We start from the raw sequence: 25,375 nt of genomic DNA on the forward strand, positions 1-25,375 counted from the left end.
GAATAAAAGTATCCACACATGGAGTTAAGCAGCAACAATCCATGTGTAGATAAACCTTAGTGTTAAGTAGCTATAGCCCTTAACTCTCCGAGGGCTCAGATTGGGCTGGTTCACAGTAGTTCTGTGTACTGGCACCTCTCTCTAAGGCTATCTTGTTCTCCAGCATTTCGGCTTTTTTAATGAAAGTCTTCAGTTAGTATGGGAAGAAGGAAAATGGTACACTCGGTTTGTAGTGTTGTCAATGCAAAGATGTCTGTACAGGAGAACCTGCAGCAATAAATGAGAAGGATGAACTGCCTCATTCATGTAAGTGAGGTGTTTACTCACACCCAGCAATGGTGACTTTAAATGTCAACACTGTTAACTATGTCATTCCTCAAGTAAGAAAGAAGAGGAACAAGCATTGACATCTCAGATAGTTACTGCCACTTCCCCTCTTCCTCCGCAATCAAGAAAGAGCCACAGGCAAGGAGCCTAGCAGAGCCCCGCCCCGGGGAATTTAGAGAGCACTATTGGAGTGGGAACATCTGCACAACCTAGGTGAGCAGTAGCTGATTTTGGTGACTCACCTGGGCAAAGCATGGAAGAGTCCTACTAATTCCTCCCCCAGTTCAGCCGCTGACCTGTCTTGATACCGCACATACAACAGGTATATTACAGAGGCACCACTAGCAGAATCCTTTTTTTTTATGTTACGTGCATCAGTCACGTGATGGCATCACCTAGCCCCTGTGATACAAAGCAGCCAGCACTGGATATTTGAATAACACTTGGGGAAGGGAAAACACCTTTATTAATAAAGTAGAATCCCACATTAGCTAATCTTCTCTTTTTAATGAGATGCCGTGGTTCTCCTTTGACTGTCTAAACTTGTCTGGCATTGTCTAGTCACACATTTCAAAAAAGAAAAGGAGGACTTGTGGCACTTTAGAGACTAACAAATTTATCTGAGCATAAGCTTTCGTGAGCTACAGCTCACTTCACTGAATGCATCCGATGAAATGAGCTGTAGCTCACGAAACCTTATGCTCAAAAAAATTTGTTAGTCTCTAAGGTGCCACAAGTCCTCCTTTTCTTTTTGCGAATACAGAGTAACACGGCTGCTACTCTGAAACCTGTCACGCATCTATTGTAAGGTTATTTATTTCAATCATATCTACCGTGCAAAGCGGTGGATAGTAGCAACATATTCTTATTTCCCATACATCTGAAGTTTTAAAATGTTTTTTCCCCTTACTTCACACCCTAGATGGCAGCAGAATATTTTTTCAACCAGCTTTACTCAAAATGTTGCAGAATGTATAATGCTCCACCATGAAAAATGGTTCACAAGGGGGCAGCGTGAGGCAGCCGATACTAACTTTGTGCATGCGTCAGCTGATAGAGTGTTGGAGAAGGATGATGTATGGAAATCATGTGCAGAATTCCCTTTGACAATCATGGCTCACCCGGGTAGTGTGCGGTGGTGGCGTGTGAATCAGATGTGCTGTGGGGAGATGTTTTGTGAATGTCTGTCACGGTTGCACACTGTGGCAGTGCTAATTGTGTGTGGTTTTGTCAATAAAAATTGCTTGCTGACACTCAAACTTATGCCAGATGTTGCTGTATTGTCTTGAGTGAGGACATTGGAGCATCATAAATCTGGACTATTAATGGAAAACTTGCACTGTGTACCATACAACCAGCAAAATTATTGTTTAGTATCTGTCACAGCAAATAATAGCAAAGGAAGAGAAATCAAAGACAACAGATTCATTCCCCTCACGAAGTTACTTATGGACATGACCTTATCTCAAAAAGCAATATAAACAGCACCTGTCCCACAGCAGATGCAACTATTGCTATGAAATTGATCCGTTCTGCAAGCATGCCCTATGTGGTGTTCCTCAAAGAATAGTGACCCCCAGCAGCACCACTAATGGCTGCATCCTTATGTGCGGAAAGGGAAGCTAACAGAATGCCTTGGCCTGCTGAGAGGCCATCTTGCTTGATTCATGCTCTTAATGTGGCTTTTGTAGGGCAGCATGGGGTAGGAGAGATGTCTCCTTTAGCCATGTCCATCAGGAAATGCAGATTTGTCAAAACTGAAACGTTCTAAAAGTGTCGCTTTTGATTAAATTCCAATGGACATCTGCCTGGCTTCCTGCCAGCTCGCCCACCTAGTTCCTAACAGACTACCCTGGAGCCAGGGATCCCAAGGTTTTGAGAGTCCCCAAATCCATGGCAGCACTGCAGGCTGCCTGAGTGTGTGTGTGGGGGGCTTCTAGAGACCTGGTTCCCTGCATGCTGAGCTGCCAGGGCTCTGCTGAACTGGGGGAACCTTGGAAACATTTTGTAATTCTTATTCTATGGGGAACTTTGAAATTTCAATTTTTGTGATGTTTAGGAATGAATTTTTTAATTTGGGATTTTTTCCCCCCTGGAAACAGGAATTCCAGTTTCCAGACAGCTTTAATCATGGAACAGCTGTTAGAACCACTGCACCACCTCACCCTGACACAAGGCGTTCACTGGTGATATTCCTAAATGGCCATGCAATCCCATTATGGTCTCACGGTGAGACCATAGTTGCGGTTGCATCAGAATTCTCACTTTTCCTTAGCCTCTCACCCTTTTTCTGAGCCCTTTTTTTTTTCTTTTTTCTTTTTGTAAACATGTCATGGGGAATTTGAACTTAAATTCAGTCACGAATTAATGTGCGGAATGATCTCCGGTGTTAATTTTGTGTATGTATGTTGTTTTTTTCGTAGAAAAGTGAAGAAAATCAGCGGAGCCGTTTATTCCATGGGGCACCATTTCAGATTTGGGGGGCGGGGAAGGGCAACTTTAACTCTTATTATAGGGGCTACTTATGCAACTGAAAACTCTAGTTGTTTTGTAGACAATAACTTAGAAATTAGCTGACACTTTATAAAGTATCAGAAGGGTAGCCGTGTTAGTCTGTAGCCACAAAAACAATGAGGAGTCCGGTGGCACCTTAAAGACTAACAGATTTATTTGAGCATAAGCTTTCATGGGTAAAAAACCCCACTTCTTCGGATGCATAGAGTGAAAATTACAGATGCAGGCATAAATATACTGACAGTGAAGAGAAGGGAGTTACCTTACAAGTGGAGAACCAGTTTTGACAAGGCCAATTCAATCAGGGTGGATTCCACTCCCAATAATTGATGAGGAGGTGTCGATACTAAGAGAGGGAAAATTGCTTTTGTAGTGAGCCAGCCACTCCCAGTCCCTATTCAAGCCCAAATTAATAGTGTTAAATTTGCAGGCAGGAAAGGAAAATAAACAGGCACAGGAGCTCTGGGCAGCTCTTCCTCTTGGGGGGGAAGTTGAAGGGTAAATCAGGTAAAACTTCTATTGCCATCAGTGCCTCCACTCATGGATATTACCACGTTCAATAATTATACACTTCATATTTAACTATCTTGAGCCATCTTATCCAGGACTACACATTTTATACACATTGGCTCAGGGACTATATTTTCTGGCATATTCTGAACAGTGCTGAGCACACGGATGGTGTCAATGAATAAGAACAGCCATACTAGATCAGATCAATGATCCACCTAGCAAAGTCCTTTTCTTGCAGCATGCATCAGAGAGAGAGAGGCTGATTCTGTGGCTAGGGAGCTAATCCTCAGGAACCTGGGTTCTACTCCTTCTCCACCCCACTGTCCCCTTGGGACTTCCTGTATGGCCTCAGGCCAGTGCCTTAGGGACAAAGTTTCAAAGGTTTTTAGGCACCCGAAGATGCAGCTAGGCATCTAGTGGGGTTTACAAAGAACCGAACCTTCTAGGTGCTTTTGAAAATCCCACTAGGTGTCTAAATACCTTTGAAAATCTGGTCTTTAGTCTGTGTGAGCCTCAGTGCCCCATCTGTACCATGGGGATAATAGCCCTGCTCTACCTCACCGAGGGGCTGTGAGGAGAAATAAGTTAGACATTGTGAGGTGCTCAACTACTACCGTATTGGGGTCACATAAGTACCACAGGTAAAGTGGGAACTTCTCTATAACACTGCAAAAAGAAAAGGAGGACTTGTGGCACCTTAGAGACTAACAAATTTTTTTGAGCATAAGCTTTCATGAGCTACAGCATGCATCCGATGAAGTGAGCTGTAGCTCATGAAAGCTTATGCTCAAATAAATTTGTTAGTCTCTAAGGTGCCACAAGGACTCCTTTTCTTTTTTGCGGATACAGACTAACACGGCTGCTACTCTGAAACCTGTCTATAACACTGGTATCTCTTCCCCTGGTTTTGGCCCCTACACCTTTCACCTACATCCCTCACATCTCCCTCTTTTCTGACTGTAACCTTGACTCGGAGGGCTTGGCTGTATTCCTTCCAAGTGTCCTGTGGTTCTGTCTTCACTTCCAGATCCTTAATTTAATTACCAGCCCTTTCTTATCTTAATCACCCCACCTCGGTTTGTAAACCAAATACTGACTCCCTGCCCCAGGGGCAGAGGCTTGAGACCGGCACCTCTCCTCTGATGACCTGGCATTCACACTCGGGCTGCACGGCCGTTAAGAGCTCTGCCTGAAGCTGGGACATGCCGTGTACGAAATGGTGCCCGTTTGTTCTCCCCAACACCGTGTACCCTTGCTGTAAAATAATGGCCAGAGAGATCATTAGCCACTCAGCCTTCCCTGCCTCCCTCCAGTTCATTTGCATAGCTGGGGGGGAGTCACTATAGCCCTGGTTGTCACGGCAACAGCTGCCTCTGGTAACTGAGTTACCTCAGGCTACCATAACCTGTTAGCAAGGGAGAAGAAAAGTATATTGGCTTTGTCTGAGTGCGTCTCCTTTGAGTTTGTGCTGTGGTAAGTTGCACTGTTTCTTTTTCAAAGAGTAATTGTTGGTTACCTTGCTGAAATTACATGAAAATAAGATACACACGCAGAGGAGCTGAATGTTTGTTGGTTCTCGTCAATTATGGGGGGTGGGGGGGCTCCAGCTTTCTGTTTTTTGTGGTTTTTTTTTTTTTTTTTTTTTTTTTTTTTTTTGAAAGCAGGAAACTATAGATATGAGTCCCGACTCCATTTTTTTCCTCACGCAATTTAAAAAAAAAGTCATTTAAAAGTTGTAGTAAAACTGAAGTTGCATTAAAAAGTTGGTGTGAATACACTTTAATTTCATTACTGTCATAGGTCATTGTGGCACTGAAATATCACAAAGATAACAATAGCAGTAATGTACACTGAAGACAACAAATGTGTAATGCTTAGAAAATATTTTCTTTTGATTTAACAAACAGGAAATTCACAACAAAACTTCATTTAACATTCGATAACATGGCTCTCCTCAATAAACTAAAACCATACAAAATTAGGAAATACAAAGTTCAGGACTGAAAGGTTTCAAAGTCAAGCACTCTCAAGTTAGGCCCCATTCTGCACATGCATTATGATAGAGCCTTTAATTACATGCAGAAGTGACCACCCATGAAAAGTCTGGTGCAAGCCACTTGCCCAGCATCACATCACAACTCAGTGACAGAGGCAGGGATAGAATGCTGCTCTGGAGACTTTGGATTCAATTGTCCTAACCACGAGACCATCCGTTCTCTTCCTGAAGTACCCGTCCAGTTTCCACAGACTCCTTAACTGCCCAGCCCTGACTTATCCTTAAACCAGATCCAACCTGTGCACTGAATGAACCAGGGACCCTGTGTGAAAAATAATATGGGATCATGTAATTAAAGACTGCATTTGTGCAATTAAGGCTGCATAGGCAACATTCATTCTGGCATTTCCGAACTTGAGAGCTTGACTTTGCAACCTTTTAACCCTTAACTTTGTATTCTTTCTTTTTTTTTTTTTTTTTTTTTTAATGATTTAGCTTCTTGATGAGAGCAACCTTAACTAATGTTAACCAAAGGGGTTTGTTTATTTCTTTGAATATAACACAATGCACACAACTAAGTAGTTCACACTTTGTTGCGTTCATGGTACAAGACTGAACAGTCATTTATCTTACTGTACATTTATCAGCCTGTGTCTGTAGCCTTTCCTCTTCTGGGATTGGACTGGCTGGTTTTAAAAAGCATACAATTATTTATTATTTAAGTCCTATAGTAACCCGTTAGTTGGTCTCTCCCAGTCAGCTGGTGCATGAATTGCTTCATGCTCTTAACCATTCCACATAGCTCTCAGATGCTTGAAAATAGTTGGGATCTAGACAATGTCTTTCCAAATTCAGCTCTCTCTTTTATGCTGCCCCACTCCTGTTTTTTAATAAAGGATGGGCAATGGCACTGCCTTGGTTGAAAATAAATTAGTCTATGCAAACTCATTGACTCTTGCATGATACTAAGCTGCTAGAAATGAGGCCTTGCTATAGCAGGAAGCATTGGCTAACTGGGTTCTCTCTGTTGGAGAATAGGCTGCATACAGTCTTGCAAAATTGTCCCCAATATAAGAAGCAGAGTCAGTATGAGCCAGCTCAGAAATACAGGACTGTACTTGGAGTCATCAGTAAAAAGACGCATGTAGCATTTTGGAGCCTGTTTTGCCATTGCCTTATTCCAATTTAACGTTGGAATAATTCCATTTAAATTAAGCGGGAGTAACAGTGGTGAATTGGGCCCTTTTATCTCAAGATGCCAAAGTACTTCTAAAAGGTGGATGTCACTATCCCTTTTTGCAGCTGGGGAGAATAAAGATGGGGAGAATAAAGATGGGGAGAGATGTTTGATGTTGCCAACTCCACATAGCAGGAAGTTGTCAGAGAAACCCTGAAAACTCGCTAGATGTCGCTATGTAACCTACATGAGGGACCATTTCAGACAGATGCAATAAAAAGTGTCCATCTCACATGAGAGGGAATATCTCTCTCCGCTCAGTGATGAGGGGTGCCCCGGTCAACGTCCGAGTGAGGGTGTCTCTCCCCTGTGAGGGATGCGGGGGAGCCGGGGCAGGGCAGGGTCTCTGAGGAAGTATTGCTGGGAAGGGGGGAGGCTGCACTCACTGGAAGGCTGTGACAATGAGGCACTGGTTCTCCCAGGTCTTGGGAGGCAGTGGCTGAGACACCATCTGCTCTGGCTCTGTTGTGCACGCTAGGCCAAGTCACCCCGGCCCAGCCTCCTCCCTCTGCACCTGATCATGGCCTTGCCTGGCCTGACGGGGGAGTGCCAAGCTGTTCATCTGCCGGAGCTTGTGGTGATTCTGGGCCAGGCCATGCCTGTGGCTTGAAGTCTCGAGCTGTCGTTGCTCAGTCCATCCCCAGCTCGGCAGGTTTGCTATCTCCAGTCCAGACACTGGTTTCCTACCCCCCACTGGCGTAGGGCTGAGGCCCACCGGCCGGATCATGTAGTAAGAAGAGCATGGAGTGGATTTTATTATGGTTTTGTGACTATATATATTGGTGACTTCTTTCTCTGAATATCACTGCAATTGTCAGTGAACGTCGCTAGATTTGTCGCCGGTCACTTTGATACTAATTTCCTTGCTAGGGAAACCAAAAAGTCACTGAATCTAGCAGCAAAATCGCTAAGTTGGCAACACTGGCCAAGGCAGGATGTTGAGCAAGACACACCACTGGCTGCTCTGGCATGGCAATTCTGAGCCACTTTCTGGTAGTTGAGCCAAAAATGCTGCAGGAGAAGCTTTCTGGTGATATTTCTGGTTTCAGCTGGAAACAGGCAGTGCATGGAATTTAAAAGGGGAAAGGTAAAAGGAGGAGGAGAGTGGTTTAAACATTTTTAGCCTCCAAAGAAAGTTTGGGTTGAACTTCAGGCAAAAGGTTGGGTTGGTTATTTTAGCTGAGCCAGTACTCTCAACCAATGCTAAAGACTGCAGTAAAGAAGGGACATGCCTAAGCACGGGAATCATTGGCTAGTGGTTAAAGCATGAGGCTAGAAGTTGGAGATTCTGGATTCTAATCCCACCTCCTATTGTTCTACCAATTTGCTGTGTTTCCTTTGTCTCTCTGTGCTCCCATCTGTAAAATGGGGTTGATGATACCTATCTGATGGGTGGGGCTATGAGGATTAATTTGCTAAACATTACAAAGGCCTTTGAGATCCCTATAGAAATGCCTGGTGTTGTTCAAGAGAAGGGATGAACGAATCCTTATGGCAGAAGGTTTGCTTTTAAAATTAACAAAAAAGCCTCATGTGAAGAAGCCAACATTTCCAAACTTGTAAATTTAATATTAAGCACTTAAATCTGTGTTTACATAAGCATCTAAATATGTTTCCTTGTCTCCAGAGGTACTGAGCAACTGCAGGACTCTTAAAGCCAGAGGCACCTATGTTCATATTTAGGTTTGAAAATGTTGGGCAAACTTCTTGAATTCTAATCTCTATTCCCAGAACAGTAAAGTAGTGTAGATCTCTGTTGCCCAGCAGAGGGAGTCTCTTACACGTTCCATCTACTACTAGATATGCCCTGGACAGAGATGCTTGATTTATTTGTAGGGTTTTTTTTTACATTTGAAAAATTTATCAGGAGGGATTCTTTTAAAGTTAAAAAAAAAATGTGGGATTTATTGGTGTCTGACTATTGTTATGAAATAGATAGACTTGCTGACAGTCCGCTGAGTGAGAGGAGACGTGAACATCTGCTTGGGTCCATACGTTTTCCCCAGGTGAACCTTATGAAAGAACTTCTCAGTCTATCAAAGAAAACAAAAAGAAGTGTTAGGAGCAGAAGCTTGGCCAAAGCATGGGGTCCCAGCCAAGAAGTTGGAGGGGAAGAGAAAAGGCTAAGTGGAGAGAGAGAGAGTGTGTGTGTGTGTGTGTGGTTTAAAAAAAATAAATAAATACAGGCCAGGTTTATGTTTCAATAGTAGTGCAAGATTTATTCACCAGCCGTTGTAACCCCTTCTACAGAGAAGCAAGAGAGGAGCTTTAAAGAGAGATAAGGAAAGAGTCCTTGGTGCCGAGTCCAAACAGCTAATGTGTCTCATTCTCTGGCAGTTCAGACACCAAGGGTGCAACATCACAAGTGCGTTCAAATGTGCACATGCCATATGCAGGATACAGCTTCACGATACTATCTAACATCCGGGATTAGGTTACAGCTGACAGATCAACTTTGACTATTATTCACAGCATAGAGCTTCACCAATAGCAGCAACATCGATAGATACCCTAGCCTGTACCTCACCCCCTTCCTTAGCATGCTCATTGTCTGTGGAATTCAGTATTAAGTGAAGTCATGTGCAGATTATGATGAGTCCCTATGGAGAGGATGGGGATTCTTCTCCCCACCCCTGCCCAAGTCTTTGCCCATGACTGACTGGCTTTGTAAGAAAATCAGGGCAGGGCAGCCTAAGTCAATATAACTTACATGTGGAACACCCCCCGCACTCCCTCACACGAGAGATGCAAGTTTTACACCAGCACTATGTCGGTGGGAGACTCTTTCCCTCTGACATAGCTTCCACTTCTCACTGAGGTGGAATAATTATGCCCGTGGGAGAGCACTCTCCCGTCAGCATAGCCCATCTTCACCAGATGCGCTACAGTGGTGCAGCTGTGCTGATGCAGCTGCCCCGATGTAGCTCTGTAGTGTAGACTTGCCCTCAGTTTTGCCACCTGTGTTGTCACATGGATGTTGAGAGAGGCCGCTGATTCTGCAGTAGCATAAGCCCCTCCCCCAGAGGCCAAACATCTTCTGATACCAGTGAATTGCTAGCCTTCATTTGAGGGCTTTCATGTAGAGGGACTTGACTGAGCCCTTTGGTGATAACTGACCTTTGCTGCAGTTGCTTCAGGCTATAGTGCCTTTTCCTTCACAGACAGGCCTCTGACCTTGGTGTAAGATGGTGACTTTTCACTGCAATCTTCCTTGTCTCATTTAAAGTAGGGTAGGATTTTCTAGCATCAGGACTTGGTGATGGTTGCTAGCAAATGTCTTTCTTATTTGAGGGCAGGATTTGCTTTTGCATCTTCTCCTCCTTTCTCAAATGTAAGGTTCTGAGGTACTATTTCTCCTTTTATCAAAGGGATGAGTGACACAAGCATGTATATCATCAGTGATTTCAAGTCTGTTCTTTTGTAGGTTCAGTCAGAGGTATAGGATACAGATAGTTTATCAATGTTTGAGCTCTTGAGTAGTGAGTCTGCTAAACTTTACCAAGGTCTCTGAAATACTAAACCTTTAAAAATGATATTTTGCTACATGCACACTAGTGAGGGTGCTATCAGAATTTCAAGCCAGCTAGCTCATGCTTGCAGTTTCTGTCTATGTATATATTGTTCAAGTCTTCTACCATCTATTGCCAATACACTTCCGGCATCTCCGAAGTGAGGAAGAGGCTCTTCTCTCTAGGTTTGTGCAAGCAGCAAAATGGAAATCACTAGATCTCCTCTTCTGATTGAGTCCTCAGGCCAAGACACCCGACTTGCTGTTTGTTGATAATGTTCTTAGCACTTTGTTAAACTTAAATGTCCCAAGGTGAATGCTTTTCATGCTCTGCGTCCTGTGACCTATTGGTAACTACCTCCCATTTATTTGTAGTGAACAGGAGTGGGGCCACTGGACGATCGAGATGGTAAAGGAGCACTCAAGTATGATAAGGCCACTGTGGAGAAACTAAATTAATTCTTTGCGTCGGTCTTCATGGCTGAGGATGTGAGGGAGATTCCCAAACCTGAGCCATTCTTTTTAGGTGACAAATCTGAGGAACTGTCCCAGATTGAGGTGTCATTAGAGGAGGTTTTGGAACAAATTGATAAACTAAACAGTAATAAATCACTAGGACCAGATGGTATTCACCCAAGAGTTCAGAGGGAACTCAAATTTGAAATTACAGAACTACTAACTGTAGTGTGTAACCTATCATTTAAATCAGCTTCTGTACCAAATGTCTGGAGGATAGCTAATGTGATGCCAATTTTTAAAAAGGGCTCCAGAGGTGATCTTGGCAATTACAGGCCAGTAAGCTTGACTTCAGTACTGGTCAAACTAGTTAAAACTATAGTAAAAAACAAAATTGTCAGTCACATAGATGAACGTAATTTGTTGGGGAAGAGTCAACATGGTTTTTGTAAAGGGAAATCATGCCTCACCAATCTACTAGAATTATTTGAGGGGGTCAACAAGCATGTAGACAAGGGGAATCCAGTGGATATAATGTACTTAGATTTTCAGAAAGTCTTTGACAGAGTCCCTCATCAAAGGCTATATGGAAAGTAAGCTGTCATGGGATAAGAGGGAAGGTCCTCTCATGGATTGGTAATTGGTTAAAAGATAGGAAACAAAGGGTAGGAATAATGTTCAGTTTTCAGAATGGAGACAGGTAAATACTTGTGACCTCCAGGGGTCTGTGCTGGGACCAGTTCTATTCAACATATTAATAAATGATCTGGAAAAAGGAGTAAACACTGAGGTGGCAAAATTTGCTGCTGATTCAAAACTACTCAAAATAGTTAATTCCCAAGCAGATAGGGAAGAGCTACAGAAGGATATCACAAAACTAGGTGACTGGGCAACAAAATGGCAGATGAAATTCAATGTTGATAAATGCAAAATAGTGCATACTGGAAAACATAATCCCAACTATTCATATAAAATGATAGGGTCTAAATTAGTTGTTACCACTCAAGAAAGAGATCTTGAGGTCATTGTGGATAGTTCTCTGAAAATATCCACTCAATGTGAAGCGGCAGTCAAAAAAGCGAACAGAATGTTGGGAATAATTAAGAAAGGGATAGATAATAAGACAGAAAATATCATATTACCGCTGTATAAATCCACGGTATTCCCACCTCCACTGTGTGCAGATGTGGTCACCCCATCTCAAAAAAAGATATATTGGAAAAGGTTCAGGAAAAGGCAACAAAAATGATTTGGGGTATGGAACAGCTTCCATATGAGGAAAGATTAATAAAACTGGAACTTCTCATCTTAAGAGGAGATATAATAGAGGTCTATAAAATCATGACAGGTGTGGAGAAAGTAAATAAGGGTGTATTATTTACTCCTTTTCATAACACGAGAACTAGGGGTCACCAAATTAAATTAATAGGCAGCAGGTTTAAAACAAACAAAAGGAAGTATTTTTTCACACAATGCACAGTCCACCTAGGGAACTCCTTGCCAGAGGATGTTATGAAGGCTAAGACCATAACAGGGTTCAAAAAAGAACTGGAAAAGTTCATGGAGGATAGGTTCATCAATGGCTATTAGCCAGGATGGGCAGGGATGATGTCCTTAGCCTCTGTTTGCCAGAAGCTGGGAATGAGTGACAGGGGATGGATCACTTGATGATTACCTGTTCTGTTCATTCCCTCTGGGGCACCTGGCATTGGTCATTGTTGGAAGACAGGATACTGGGCTAGATGGACCTTTGGTGTGACCAAGTATGGCCGTTCTTATGTTTTTATGTATGCTAGCAACACCAAGAGGCTCCAGTTGAGTTCAAGGCTCTGTTGTGTTGGGTGCCGTGCAAATCCTTCAAAGACCCATCACTGAAAAACTCAGCATCAGAAAGACTTGTGGTGTATGAAGGTTGGGTGGAGAGGGATTCAGTCAAATATGTGTAATTTATATAAACCGTTGCAATTATTTTTATATTTCTAAATAGATACATGAAGAGTTAGCTATCTCCATCGGCCTTTCAGTCTATCCAGCATTACTAATTGGTCAATTTCTTGCAGGACTTGCGGCCTGCCCATAGGTCTTAATGAGGAGAGACCCGTGATCTAATGGATCAGTTAAGAAGGATGCTCAATGCATAAGAGGTATGTGAAGATATCTGTGTGAGAAGCTGATGAGCAAGGAGATGAGGCTGGTGAGATGGAGACTGCATAAGAGACAAGTAGGAAGGAGCAGAGCTGGGCAGGTCGTTAAAGGTATGTACAAGTTGTAAGGCACGTAAAGTGTTCCTTGTATGAAACAGAGAAGAGAATCCTTTGCTAACTCCCTGAGTCTTCTGCACAGATGAGCTATTTGTGCCAGGTAAAGCTCATGATGAAGAGTGGTTGGGAGCCAAAAAAAAGAAAGCCAAAGTATGGGCTCTAGCCAGCTCAACTAGTAGTGACCATTGGACTGGTTGTGACCATTCGGTGATGTTATCTTACACAATTATCTTCATCTTAGATCTGAAAGGTTGGTCTGTTCTCTGAGCAATCTTCAGTAACCCAGCAGACACATTATGGGTATCTCCTGGGTGTTAATCAAAACTCCAGGGTGCTAAACTAAACCTCCTTTAGGCTCCCCGTCAGTAATAGATTCTGGACCCATTAGTTGACAAGAGAAAATCTTGAGTAATCTAATGTGTGCATGCTGGTTGTATGAATTATGCCATACTGGACTATTCTGGAAAATGGCTTTCTAAACTGTGGGAGAAGGATTTGGCACCTCCAACTAGCTGAGTTTCCAGAAGCTAAAGTCTTTCTGAAGACCGAAACCGACTGGGGTTAACCTGACTCCAGAGGTAGTCTGTGGTGAGTTCTTGGCATTATTATTACTTGTATATCACATAGGAGCCCCAGCCCTAGACCAGCCGTGCTAGGTGCTGTACAAGCACAGAAGAAAAAGGCCTGCCCCCAAAAGTGCACAGTCTAAGTGTGAGACAAATGGGGGACTACAAGGAAACCATGAGACAATATTGGTCAGCATGATGAACAATGGTATCAGCCCAGCAGCAGCCTAATTGTTGTCAAATTTTCTGTAGCAATCATGGCAAATGAAAGTTATAACACAGCCTTGTGATGGTGGTGCTCCTGGATGTAGCATATGAAATATGTGATGGTAAATGGAAAAGCAATAGAAAGTGCGGGGGGGGGGGCATTCGGTGCACCGATTAGCTGAGACTAGAGCCTATTTACAGTAGAGATACTGTGTATGGAAAAGAGAAATTTGTGTAGTTATGCTCCCTAGTTTTAAATTACACTGGCTATCAGTGCACATGCATCGGTGCCAAAGGAAACTACGGACTAGGATCAATTTTATATGACTAAAGCCATATTCTGGAGACTATTGATCAGATACATCTAATTGATTACTCAGTGATTTGGCCAATATTTTTTAATTGTGGCATCTGGGATTGAAATGCTGGATAAAATTCAAGGAATCCTGAATATGGAGACAGACCAGCCCAAGACTTGCAAGAGTAACTAAGGATTTTTTGGTCCCCCCACTTGCAACCCTCCAAATACTTGAATTTCCAAAAGTACTAAGCATCAAAAAATCAGACTCCTTCAATGTGTCTCAAAATGAGGAGCCAGGCCCTGAAATATGAGCCAGGCTGGCCACAAAATCACTAGGCCTTTGAAAATCTTGGCCTAGGTTCTTTTAAAATAATCTCAACAAACACTCTAGAGTTTCTGCAGTCTACTATCAATGCTAACCTAAGTACTTTGAAAATTTCATCTTTCCTAGTCTATATATACTAGACATTACCAGCTCCATTTGGTTGGACTTTCTGTTTGCAAATAGAATAATCTTGTGACCTAATTTCCTAAGGAGGACTATTATTTATCAACTATTATGTAAATTCTACCCCACGGCTTTTGAATTGCTGCTATTTTTAAAGATCCAAATCTCCAGGGTGACAGATCATCTTGCAGACATGTTAAAGTCAGAGTCATGCATTTACAATTAAATAACAAAACTTCACAAGAACAATTTATGATGTAATACTAACTTGTCCGTAGAAGCATAATTCATCATGCTGCCTACAAGTGGCAAATGCCAGCAGTTTGGACAATTAATCCATAGTTCCATGAACATCAGCAAACTTGGTTGGCAACCTCTTTGTAGGCAGCACATAATAGAGACTTTCACTTGTACATATGAAATGCAACAAAAACATACAGCCCTAGCCAGGAGTATCAATTTAGTTTCCACAAGTCGAGGTTGAGGTTTTTGAAAGTTAGGGACATTATTTGAGACTTTTCCCCCTCCTTGTCTTTCTCCCCTCTCCACCCCCATAAGTAAGATGGGGAAACTTCTTCTTTTTGAACCAATGATATGTTCAAGAATTGGTGGCAATACTGAATTCAATAGCCTCAAACATGCAGTGCTAGGAGGGTGATAAGTCTGTCAGCATTTGCCTGCAACATCCCACATTGCTAGCAGAGGTGAAGCGTTAAATGTGTTCTGCTTATTCAATGAGGTGTAGGTGGCTTGTTACTCGTTGGATAGAAGAGAGGTGGAAGGGACTTACTGGGTAGAGAAGATCTAGAGTATGGGCTGAGCAGTCCTAAGGGAGGAACCCTAGGAGCAGCCAAATCTGCCAAGAAGGCTTGAGCTGAACTTTACTTTCTGGCTGTTGATATGAAAGCCAAACTTCATGAAGGTGGGGGGAGTAGGGGGAGAGTCTTTGGGTTCTACACAAGCGTATGGGGCTGAGAGTCTAGTTCAGATTGGGAAAGGCATCTCCTCACATGGAAGGAGGCTATATTTGAAGGACAATCGAGAAATTTATGCTACAGAGTATTATTGAATTTGTGCACTAGCTTCTACAAATGTTGGCCAGAAAATAAAGTGTCATCGGCAGATACTGAGGGAAATGAACGGAAAGATCAGCCCAGTCAATGTCACAATATGTCCATTGTGGCATGTCTCCACAAACTGTCTACCTCCAACACTAGAGGCTTCCCTGTTGATATTTTCATTGGCTCACTCACAGCATAATGGCCTACTTTGTGCTCTAACCCTGTTGGTATTTGAGGACCCTAGGACAGAGGATAGTTGTAACTTGCAATGATGTCTCCTGCAGTGGCGGATTTAGTTTGTGGGGCGCTGTGCGTAGCTTCCTTTTTTGCCGTCCCCCTTGGGACCCAGCCAAGAAAAAGAACATTCTCTCTTATCTCCCCCCTGTTGGTCATTCTTTTTTTTTTCTTCATCCTCCTCCTATATTATAAGTAATGGGGAAGTAAATGAAAATAAAGTGAGGTACCTTAATTGGGGCAGGGAGTTGGGTGCAAGAGGGGGTGTAGGCTCTGGGAGGAAGTTTGGGTGCAGGCTCTGGGCTGGGTCAGAGGGTTGGTGCAGCGCTGTCCCTAGCAATTCTGGGGCCCTACGCAGCCCCCCTGCGGGGTGGGGGCGGGGGGCCCCAGGCCTCTGCGGGAGGGGAGTGTGGGGGCAGGCCCCAGGCCTCCGTGGGGCAGGGGGAGGAGCTGGCTTGGGGGACAGGGGGAACCATCCCCCAGCACTCACTGGCGGTGCGGCTGGGGCCGGGTCACCGCACTTCCCACTGCCGGTGAGTGCAGGCCCAGCCCTGCTGCACTCCTCAGGGAGGTGGGGGCGGGGAAGAGGCGGGGCAGGGGCGGGGGCCATGGGGAACAGCCAGAGCAGGGGCTGGAGCAGCACGTAGTTGCACAGGGCACCAGGAAATTTGATGCCCCAAATTTCCTGGTGCCCTACGCAGCTGCGTACTTTTGCATATGGGTAAGGACTGCCCTGGGTTGGGATGCGGGAGGGGGGCAGGGGAGGTGGCGCTTACCTTGGGCAGCGCCACTTCCAAAGCAACCAGCACACACACCCCTCTGGCAGTGGCTCCTAGGTGGGGTGGGGGCAAGGGGTCTATGCGCGCAGCTGCCTGTAGGCACTGCCCCCCCAGATCCCGTTGACCACAATTCCCGGCCAATGGGAGCTGCGGAGTTGGCCTTCAGGGTGGGGGCAGTGCACAGAGACATACGCACACCCCCCAGGGATCACAGGGACATGCCGGCCGCTTCTGGGAGTGAAGCGGTGCGGAGGAAGGGAGGCAGCGCGGGCAGGGAGCCGCCTTAGCCCTGCTGCTGGCATGTCTCTGCGCACTCCTTGGGAGGAGGGGGGCAGCGGGTCTCTGTGCGCTGCCTGGGGTGGGGACAGCATGTGGCGCTGCCTCCCCCCACCCCCACTTGGGGCATGCAGAGAGCAGCATGGAGGGCAGGTTGTCAGATATTTGTCCTGCATTTTGGGGGGTACTCTGTCGTTGGGGGCCCCATGCCAATGCACAGTTTGTTTCATGGTAAATCTGCTCCTGGTCTCCTGCAGGAATGGCTGCAGTTTGCAGGAGGAGTGTGGATAGAACATGTGGTCTGTTCCAGCTCCTCCCACTGGACCACTGACCACACTCTTTTTTCCTACTGAGTTCAGGGACACTGATCATATTCTTCTGATCAGAAGTAGACCGACTCAAGCTAGTGGGCATCTTTCTTTCAGCTAAGAGGCTTCCGTAGTGCTTTCCATATCAAGTTGCTGCTTCCGTTTCCCCTGCTGTGGCATGGGAACTTATAGCTCTGAGTATCCCAGAAAACAGAATAATTGTAATCCCAGAAAACACATTAATTCTTGTTCTCTGCATTGGCCCAGGATAAGTTGTTTTGATTTCAAATGTGCTGAAGAACTATATTGTAAAGATATAGTAAGCTGCACCTTTAACCTATACAATCCATGCCCCCAAATGTTCACTTAAGTTGCCATTTCCATTCCTATCACTGAAACTTGCATAGCAAAAAGAGAATAACTCTTCGGGGGGGATTTTAGGAGAATTTTACATGCTATTTCACAGGCTTTGATTTTTCAATCATGCGGAAAGATAGTTGGTCAGGGAACAGACAGACAAATGTGTTCCAGATCCATTTCCAGACTGTGTTCTTACACTGTAGTGTTTGTAATAACTGTTGGTACTGCATTAAGGGAGAATACATAGACACTTTCCCCTTGCTTGGCATATATTAAAAAAAAAGTTACCGTGGTCTCACTCTCATTATGTTTGACGATGACATATGAACATCTGATGGATAATTAAGGATAAAATTAGATGGCTTCTTTTCTCTGATCATTTTTCCTCCATTACTGGAAAGGGAAATAACTTGAGATAGAGCCATCCACTCAAAGAGCAGTCAATTCATGTAATTGCTTTTATTGGTTGTCTTGGAGTGGTAATGACTGTAGAAAAATATTCCAGAGCCATGTGTAACTTAGACAAGCCAAACAACTGGTCCCATAAAATATTAGGTTGCTTCAAACCTAGAGATGGCCCCGTACCAAAATCCCTGATTCCAACTTCGGGAAAGTTTAGATGCCAAGCTAAATTTAGCAGTTTAGACTTGTCCCTGCTCAAATCTGGTAAAGTCAAAATCCCACGTGTCGTATGTATCTTTCATTCTGATCTAGGGAAGATAACAATAATGGTTCCCTGGCAAAGCTGTATAGCAACAATAGTGTGTGTGTATACTCTGATTTTATTCAACTCTCCAATACAGGTGGAGCACACTTGGAAAATTGTTTTGTTCACTGGCTATCCAATGTTTATCTGGACTGCGGTGTCATTTCAGAAAAATTCTAGTGGTGGGAGAGGGGTGAAGTTGTCGGCATATTGACCATCACATTATATGATATCCTGCAAAGTCTGAATGTGGGGCAGGAAGTGGAGCGTATAGACCTATGCCTTGCCCTACAGCAAATGATGCCCTGATCGCCATGATACCATGCCACGAGTTGGGCTATGATGTGTGAAGGATTTGCTGTATAGCTAAGCCTCCCTCTCTGCTTGACCTATGAGTCATTGTTGCATCAGTAGGTAATTTACTGTCCCATCAAAACTTCATTGTTTGTTAATGTAGTTCTCCATTATTTTCTTGGGGACCTCAGCAGATGGTGTGGTACAAAAAGCATATTTGAGGTTCATTTGATTATCCACAGTTTAAAAAGTTTTTTGTTTTTTTTTCCCAATTCATTAGATCTGTTCTGAGCCTCTTAAAGCAGGGGGAGAAAAATTGATTTCAAAGAGTTTATTCTCTGCGATAACCTTATAGCATTTCCCTAGAAAGCCCATGGAGCTGCTTTTCAGTTCTGATGGCAAGAAGCAATCCTCCCCTACTTAAAAAAAGAAAAGACATCATATAATCTCTACCAATGTGTTTAAGCCACTGGGAATGTCCCTGTATGAAGACAAATTGAAGTCTTGCCACTGTCAGGCTACAACAGCAAAGACTTGTGGTGGTGGGGAAAATATCTTCATTCAGGAGGAGGTGGTGTTATTAACTTACATGTTTGTGTAACAGCATATAATTGCCTGGTACATTACAGAAATGAAGATACAGACCCTACTTTATAGAAATTGCAATTGGAGGCCCTGATCTTGCATTGAGCTTCTGACAGTGTTGCCAACTCTCACCATTTTAGTTCAAGTCTTGTGATAGTTGGTGGGCTTTTTTCTTTAAGCCCCAACTCCTGGAGTCATGTTAATAGGTAAGAATTTCGGGATTTTTAAAAAATGAATGAGCCTATTTAGTTGTGTATAGAAGCTTAAAAAGGTGAAACTGAAAAGTTCATACACCAGAAGTAAAATTGAAAAGAAGACTGGTTTTAAAAAGAGAATTCTATCTCATGATTTTGGCGGCTGGGCATGATCTTTTATTTATTTATTTATTTTTAATGTGGGATTGGCAATACTGTTTCCAGACAGCTATACCACTACCCCTGTGGGAAGCCTCCTAGATTTCAGTGGGACTCTGCACGGAGTTCATTGCAGGATTGGAGCCTAAATTGGATAAACATAGGACATTTATTACAATGGATGGAGGAAGGGGGTTAAAGAAGGATGAAGATTTAAAGGGAGATAAAGTTACGTAGTTGCATGTAACTGGATGTACTGCCCCTTTCAGAGCTCGGTTGTGAGAGTGATTGTAGGAGGGAGAAGAGGTTCTGAAGGGGCTCAGAGAGGCAGAGGGGAAAAGCTCTGGGAGCTGTAACAGAGGAACTGCTTTTGTTTTGATGACTTGCTGAAGTTTTATGTTGAAGAATATGACTAGGCCCTGAAAGAGAAATGGGTATGGCAGCGAGTCTAACCTGAACAAGGGGAAATGGAGGCAGCAGCTAGCTCCATAGGGTAAGTGGCGTTGTTACAATGCCTCTAGGTAAAATGTACTCCGTGCCTTTACCGCTCCACGGCTGGCCTCATGTTTGAGCGTGTACGCTGAAGCAGACTGCAACAGGATTATGCTGAAATTGCGGTGGACCATCATGATGTACGTAGGACATCCCGTAGCACTGGAAGTTTGTTCTGGCCAGCATGTCTGATCCATTAAGCAGCAGAGAGGTGGTAAGCATCTAATATCGGCACACTTTCCCTTCAGGACACAAAATAAAATAGCACCCTGGGTGTATAAAAGGGCTGCCATCCAACCAAGCACAACATGTGCACTCTGTTCCTTAATATAGTAACATACAATCCACAGAAATTAATGCTGGGATCCAAAGATCTCAAAGCATTTGGTAGAGGTTAAGCAAGACTCTCAAAGCCTGTGTGGTGTGTGTGTGCTTTAAAAACCAGGGTGACCTAAGTAAATGTTGAAATTTACTTTTTAATACTGCTGAAATATTTGAACCTTCGGTGGCGTTTCAGACAGACGCCAGCCATGCGGAAATATAAATGCTTACTCACCCTTCTGAATTCTGTATCTCTGAAAACTCCAGGGGGACTTATGACATAGCAAAGAGATGCTCTTAGCTGTTTCAAGTCTAGTTATCTGCTTGGTGGTTATACTTCGGTTTTCTTCCATATGCACTAACCCCCATCACTTCATAATTTTGGAGCGCTTTTTCACCATGAAATTTTCTCAGAAGTGAGGGAATTTTGCGCCAGGCGAAGCTTAGACTCCTTGTTGGTCCTGGTTGGTATCCAGAAAACCTGCATAAGGTGCCGTACTGTGTGTCAGCCAGTTGACAGAAAACCTCCTTTCAGAACCACTCACTTTTTACAGGAACAGTTTATTTGGTGACTTCCATAAAGATGCCCATAAAAAGTCATTATATCAGATGCCCAGAACTATATGGCTCTTCTAATGATTTGTTTTATTATGTGATAATGAATGTTTGTTGGAGGGTAGTTCTATGTGGTTTTAAAAAATAATCCTAAAAATGTTATTTGCATTTTCTGAAAGTTCTCCCCAGTCTTTGTATAACTTGAGTCTGTAGGGAACTGTAAAATGTGTTGCAGAGATTGACTTGGATTTGATCTGCTCTGACCCCTGTGACAGAGCAGGCAAGAAGAATGTGCTGATTTTTACAGGTTGGGAGGATGCACTTTGCCTTTCACTTATCAAGGTTCTGAGTGAGCTTGACTTGCTACCTGTGATAAGGTACCATGCACTTCTGTGGCTGATTAAAGCCAGTGGAGAAATGCTAAACCCTTTATTAAGGCATGTTATCTTCTCCCTCGAGGAGTACGAGGTGCCAGCCGCACTGGAGCAAACAGCAACTATACCTCATTCAAAACTGCCTTTCTGGATGTTTACAACTTCCTCAATTGCTGTTCTTTCTTGAACCTACCTTTTTATTTTGAGGGGGAGGGAGATTGAGGGGAGTTGGAACAATTCCAGGCTACACATGAGTTCCGCAGTTTCTCTTGGTCCATCTCGGCCTACTTTCTGACCTAGAAACTGTTTTGGTACCAGGTTTCAGAGCAGCAGCCATATTAGTCTGTATTCGCAAAAAGAAAAGGAGTACTAGTGGTACCTTAGAGACTAACCAATTTGAGCATAAGCTTTCGTGAGCTACAGCTCACTTCATCGGATGCATACAGTGGCTGATCTAGCAATGGATGAGGGAAAACGTGTCATAATATTGGATGGGATTTTCAAAAGCCTTTGGAATGGGCCTAACTCTGCTCCATGGAAGTTCAGGGAAAGTGACCAAGTAAGTGTCTTGCATCATGCCTTGATCTCACTTCTTTGTTTAACGTTATTAATATTTCTGGCAGAGGGATAACCTTGTAACTGCTGATGCATACCCAATATAAACCTCAGCCTCACTTTCTCCTCTAACTAGGCTGTTTCTAGGGTTTCCGTGTAAGGCTCTTGCCCCATTTCCTTTTTATATACTGGTTGGAGCTAACTGGACTCACCTGCCAGCATGACTCAGCAATAATTGCTCTCAGTCTTAGTGCAGTGATTTAACACCTGAGCCTAGTGTGACTCTGCAGAAGAGCCCTGTTTTTCTAAACAAGGTCTTAGATTCTGCTACCCCATGACCTGCCTTCAATCCGTAGCAGAGTGCTCATTGGGGGAAGGGCCAGGTATTGTCCCTGATCCATGGAAGGATTCCAGTGAGTGCCAGTTGTACTTGTGAACTTGGATCAGGGGGAGTCTATGGCTTTCTTCCACTTTAGCAAGCTCGAAATCAGAGGCAGTACTGATGCTCAGCAACACAGCCCACTCTGGCTCGTTTCAAGCCCCATTTCCTTGTTCAAAACCATTCTCTCTGCTCTCTCTTTGGAGAGAGTGAAAACTTCCTGGAGGCTTCACCTCCCCCATGTACATGGAGTGCATGGAGCACCTCCGCTGGCAGATCCACATTGACAGCGTGACTCGGGTTTCCAGGTAAGGAGTGAAAGGGCCATTGGAGGCACGGTTCTTTCGAGAGAGGACTTTTATTGGCACAGACAGAAAGATGATGATGATTTTTTCCACCCCCCTTTCCTCTGCACAAATCTTCTTTTCTTGCCTAGTTCAAAGAGCTGCCTGATGAATGCTGTGGGAATTGCCTACTAACAGGCGTGTGCTTGGTGATATTTTGAGCAGGGACACGAGGACTGGGTGGGGTGGTGGCGAGGCACTCGATGTTTGCCTGTTAGATGTGTCAGGCTGGTGTAACTTTTTGAAAAGACCTCTGCCATGTTACACAGCAGCTTTGTGGACGAGCTTAAATAAATGAGTGACTTATCCCACTGCCAAGGAGCATCAGTGGGAGGTCAGTATTTGATATTTCCACACTCAAAAAATCCAGCTCCAAGCTAGATTTACAGCACAAAATACCTATTCAGGCCTCTCCAGCCCTCTGTTTTCATTGACTTCCATCCTCTGCTTGTATAAACAGAACCCCTTCCTTGCTGAAAGAAAACAGTATTGCTGATAAGGGACAGCCTTATCTCAGCATGTCAATGCACCACAACTAGGGTTTTGTGTACCGGTCTGATCCCTGTCACAATGTTAACAAACATCTAATATGGGAGCTTTATTTCCACACTAAAGATGCCCTGAGGGCGCTATGTGAAATGCATTCTACTTTTCATTTATGCTTCCCTCAGGAGTTCCTTCCTTCTTTAAAGAAGTTCTTAAGATTCAGCCTTCTATTTATCCTGCCAACTACTTTTTAAACAAAGATCCTTGTTCTCTACTGTCTATCGATAAATTACTAGCCTTTGCCGCTTTCAAAGGATTATCTAGCACTGCATTTCTGTCCATATAATCACAGTGGGATGCCATTAAAAATTAAACATGTACACCCTCCCAGCAGCAATAATTAAATTTACTGTGGTGTTTCCGTTCCAGGTATGGGGGACATGGCAAATACCACAGTCAAGGTAAATACTGTGTTGATGTAAATATTTGGATTTTTAATGGTGCTGCATGTGTAAAGATTAAGGGGCAAAAAGTGTATGCGGTCCCTACCTCAAAGGGCCTTGGGGGCTAACTCAGAATAATATGCAAAGCACTATCTGAGGCGCTCAGCATCTTGCAGGATTAGGCCCTAACATACGAAGGCTTTGTGAAAGATGCAGGTCTTAAAGAGAACTGCCAGAATGTTTGTCTGTCCTTTGTACTTCTAAAGTGCCTTCCACGCTAGAGACCTTCAGAGCACTTTATAGATACTAATGAACAAAGCTTCAACAGGCCTGTGAGATAGAGGAATCAAGGTGCAGAAGTTAAAGGAACTGCCCCAGGCCACACAGCAAGTTGGTGTTAGCACTGAGATTAGTACTCTGGAGATAGAAAAGGAGTACTTGTGGCACCTTAGAGACTAACCAATTTATTTGAGCATAAGCTTTCGTGAGCTACAGCTCACTTCATCGGATGCATTATATCGGAGATATTAGTTTCCAGCATGGCATTGAATCACTAGTCCATTCTGTCTCCCTAGTAGCTCATCTTAAGCGATCACTCTCCTTACAGTGTGTATGATAACACCCATTTTTTCATGTTCTGTATGTATATAAATCTCCTCACTGTATTTTCCACTGAATGCATCCGATGAAGTGAGCTGTAGCTCACGAAAGCTTATGCTCTAATAAATTGGTTAGTCTCTAAGGTGCCACTAGTACTCATTTTCTTTTTGCGAATACAGACTAAAACGGCTGCTACTCTGAAATCTATTTATTTTGATTTTTAACACAGAGACGTATATTTAAAACAAACCCTCCTGTCACAGGCTCTAGTCAACCTTCATAGGTAATTAATACTAAAGTTGGTTGGAAAATGAGGGTTTTCCCCCACAGAATTTCAATTTTGGGGGTGAAAATTGAAAAACGTGGCTGAAAAAAATTTTGATTCATAAATGGCGCAATGCTGCCTTATGTTCCCATTTTTCCACATAGACTAGACTCCCTAAGTGGACTACATCTTTCATAAGACACCACGAACTCCCCATTGGGCAAGAGGCAGTGCATCATGGAAAATCATGGGAGATGTAGTCTGTGCAGAAAGTATAGCCTATAGAGGAGAAAAGGGATATAAGGCAATTGAACTATAACTCCCATGAGGTACTGCGACAGCATAGCCTAATTAAACAAAAAAAAATTGTTTGGATTTCTTTGGGGATTTTTTGTTTTTGTTTTTTTAGGAAAAATCAAAAATTTCCATGAAAAGCAAACAGTTGTCTCAACAAATGTTTAATGGTTAACCCAATTTTCCTTCAAAACAGTTTAGAGAGAATTTTCGATCAGTCCTAATTAAAATGACCATGCAGTCCACATCTTTAAAATGCCCCTATCTTTGCTTCTGCAAAACTCTATCCCCTGCAAATAAAGAGAGAGACCTCCACCTTCCCCAGACCCTTGCCCAAATCACTGGGCTTTGCAGTACGCCAAAAAGATCAACAAATTTGGGCTATACTGGACCAAGGGCTATTTTAAACACACTCAGACATCAGCTAGTGCTCTCAGTAAATGGAAATCAGAAATACTTCGTTGCTTCACCAAATTACCTCATTAATACTGATGGAGACCAATAAAAGCCAAGTAACAAAGGTGTACTGTGCTTTGTTCATAGGCATGTGTCTCATATTGGGGAAAATGCAACCTCTTGGCCCAGTGTTCAAATGGAGGCCATACATTGATGTCCAAATCACACAACTGAATACTCAAATTGTTCCTTGCTAGTACACACAGTCCATTTTCCCTGATCAAGGGTGGATGTCAGTGTCAAAATGCCTTACTTGGATTTCCTATTTTAATAATTGTATAGGGCCCTGTAATGTACATAAGCATGTGAATAATTTTAAGCACCTGAGCCATCTCTTTACTTCAGTGGGATTACTCTATGTAATGGCACTTGCAGTCTGTAGATCTCAAACACGTTACAAAGAGGGTTAAGTGTCTTTGTTCTCATTTTGCAGATGTGGAAACAAAGGCATGGAGAGCCCAGCCTCTAGAGGAGAACTGGGACATAAGGCAATCAAACTACAATTCCCACAAATTGCAATG

The 25,375-nt window shown here is 43.4% G+C and overlaps 1 protein-coding gene across 2 annotated transcripts in view; it reads left to right on the top strand.

The window, feature by feature from the left end:
- LOC102932197 (collagen alpha-1(XXVII) chain B) overlaps window positions 1–25,375 on the top strand; it is a 299,945-nt gene that overhangs the window by 1,500 nt on the left and 273,070 nt on the right. For both annotated transcript variants that reach the window (XM_043530414.1, XM_043530416.1), the window contains exon 2: window positions 12,612–12,806. The gene's annotated coding sequence lies outside the window, so the exon portion shown is untranslated. The remainder of the gene's footprint in view (window positions 1–12,611; window positions 12,807–25,375) is intronic.

The sequence above is a fragment of the Chelonia mydas genome, chromosome 16, assembly GCF_015237465.2.
Source record: "Chelonia mydas isolate rCheMyd1 chromosome 16, rCheMyd1.pri.v2, whole genome shotgun sequence".
Classification (NCBI taxonomy): domain Eukaryota; kingdom Metazoa; phylum Chordata; order Testudines; family Cheloniidae; genus Chelonia; species Chelonia mydas.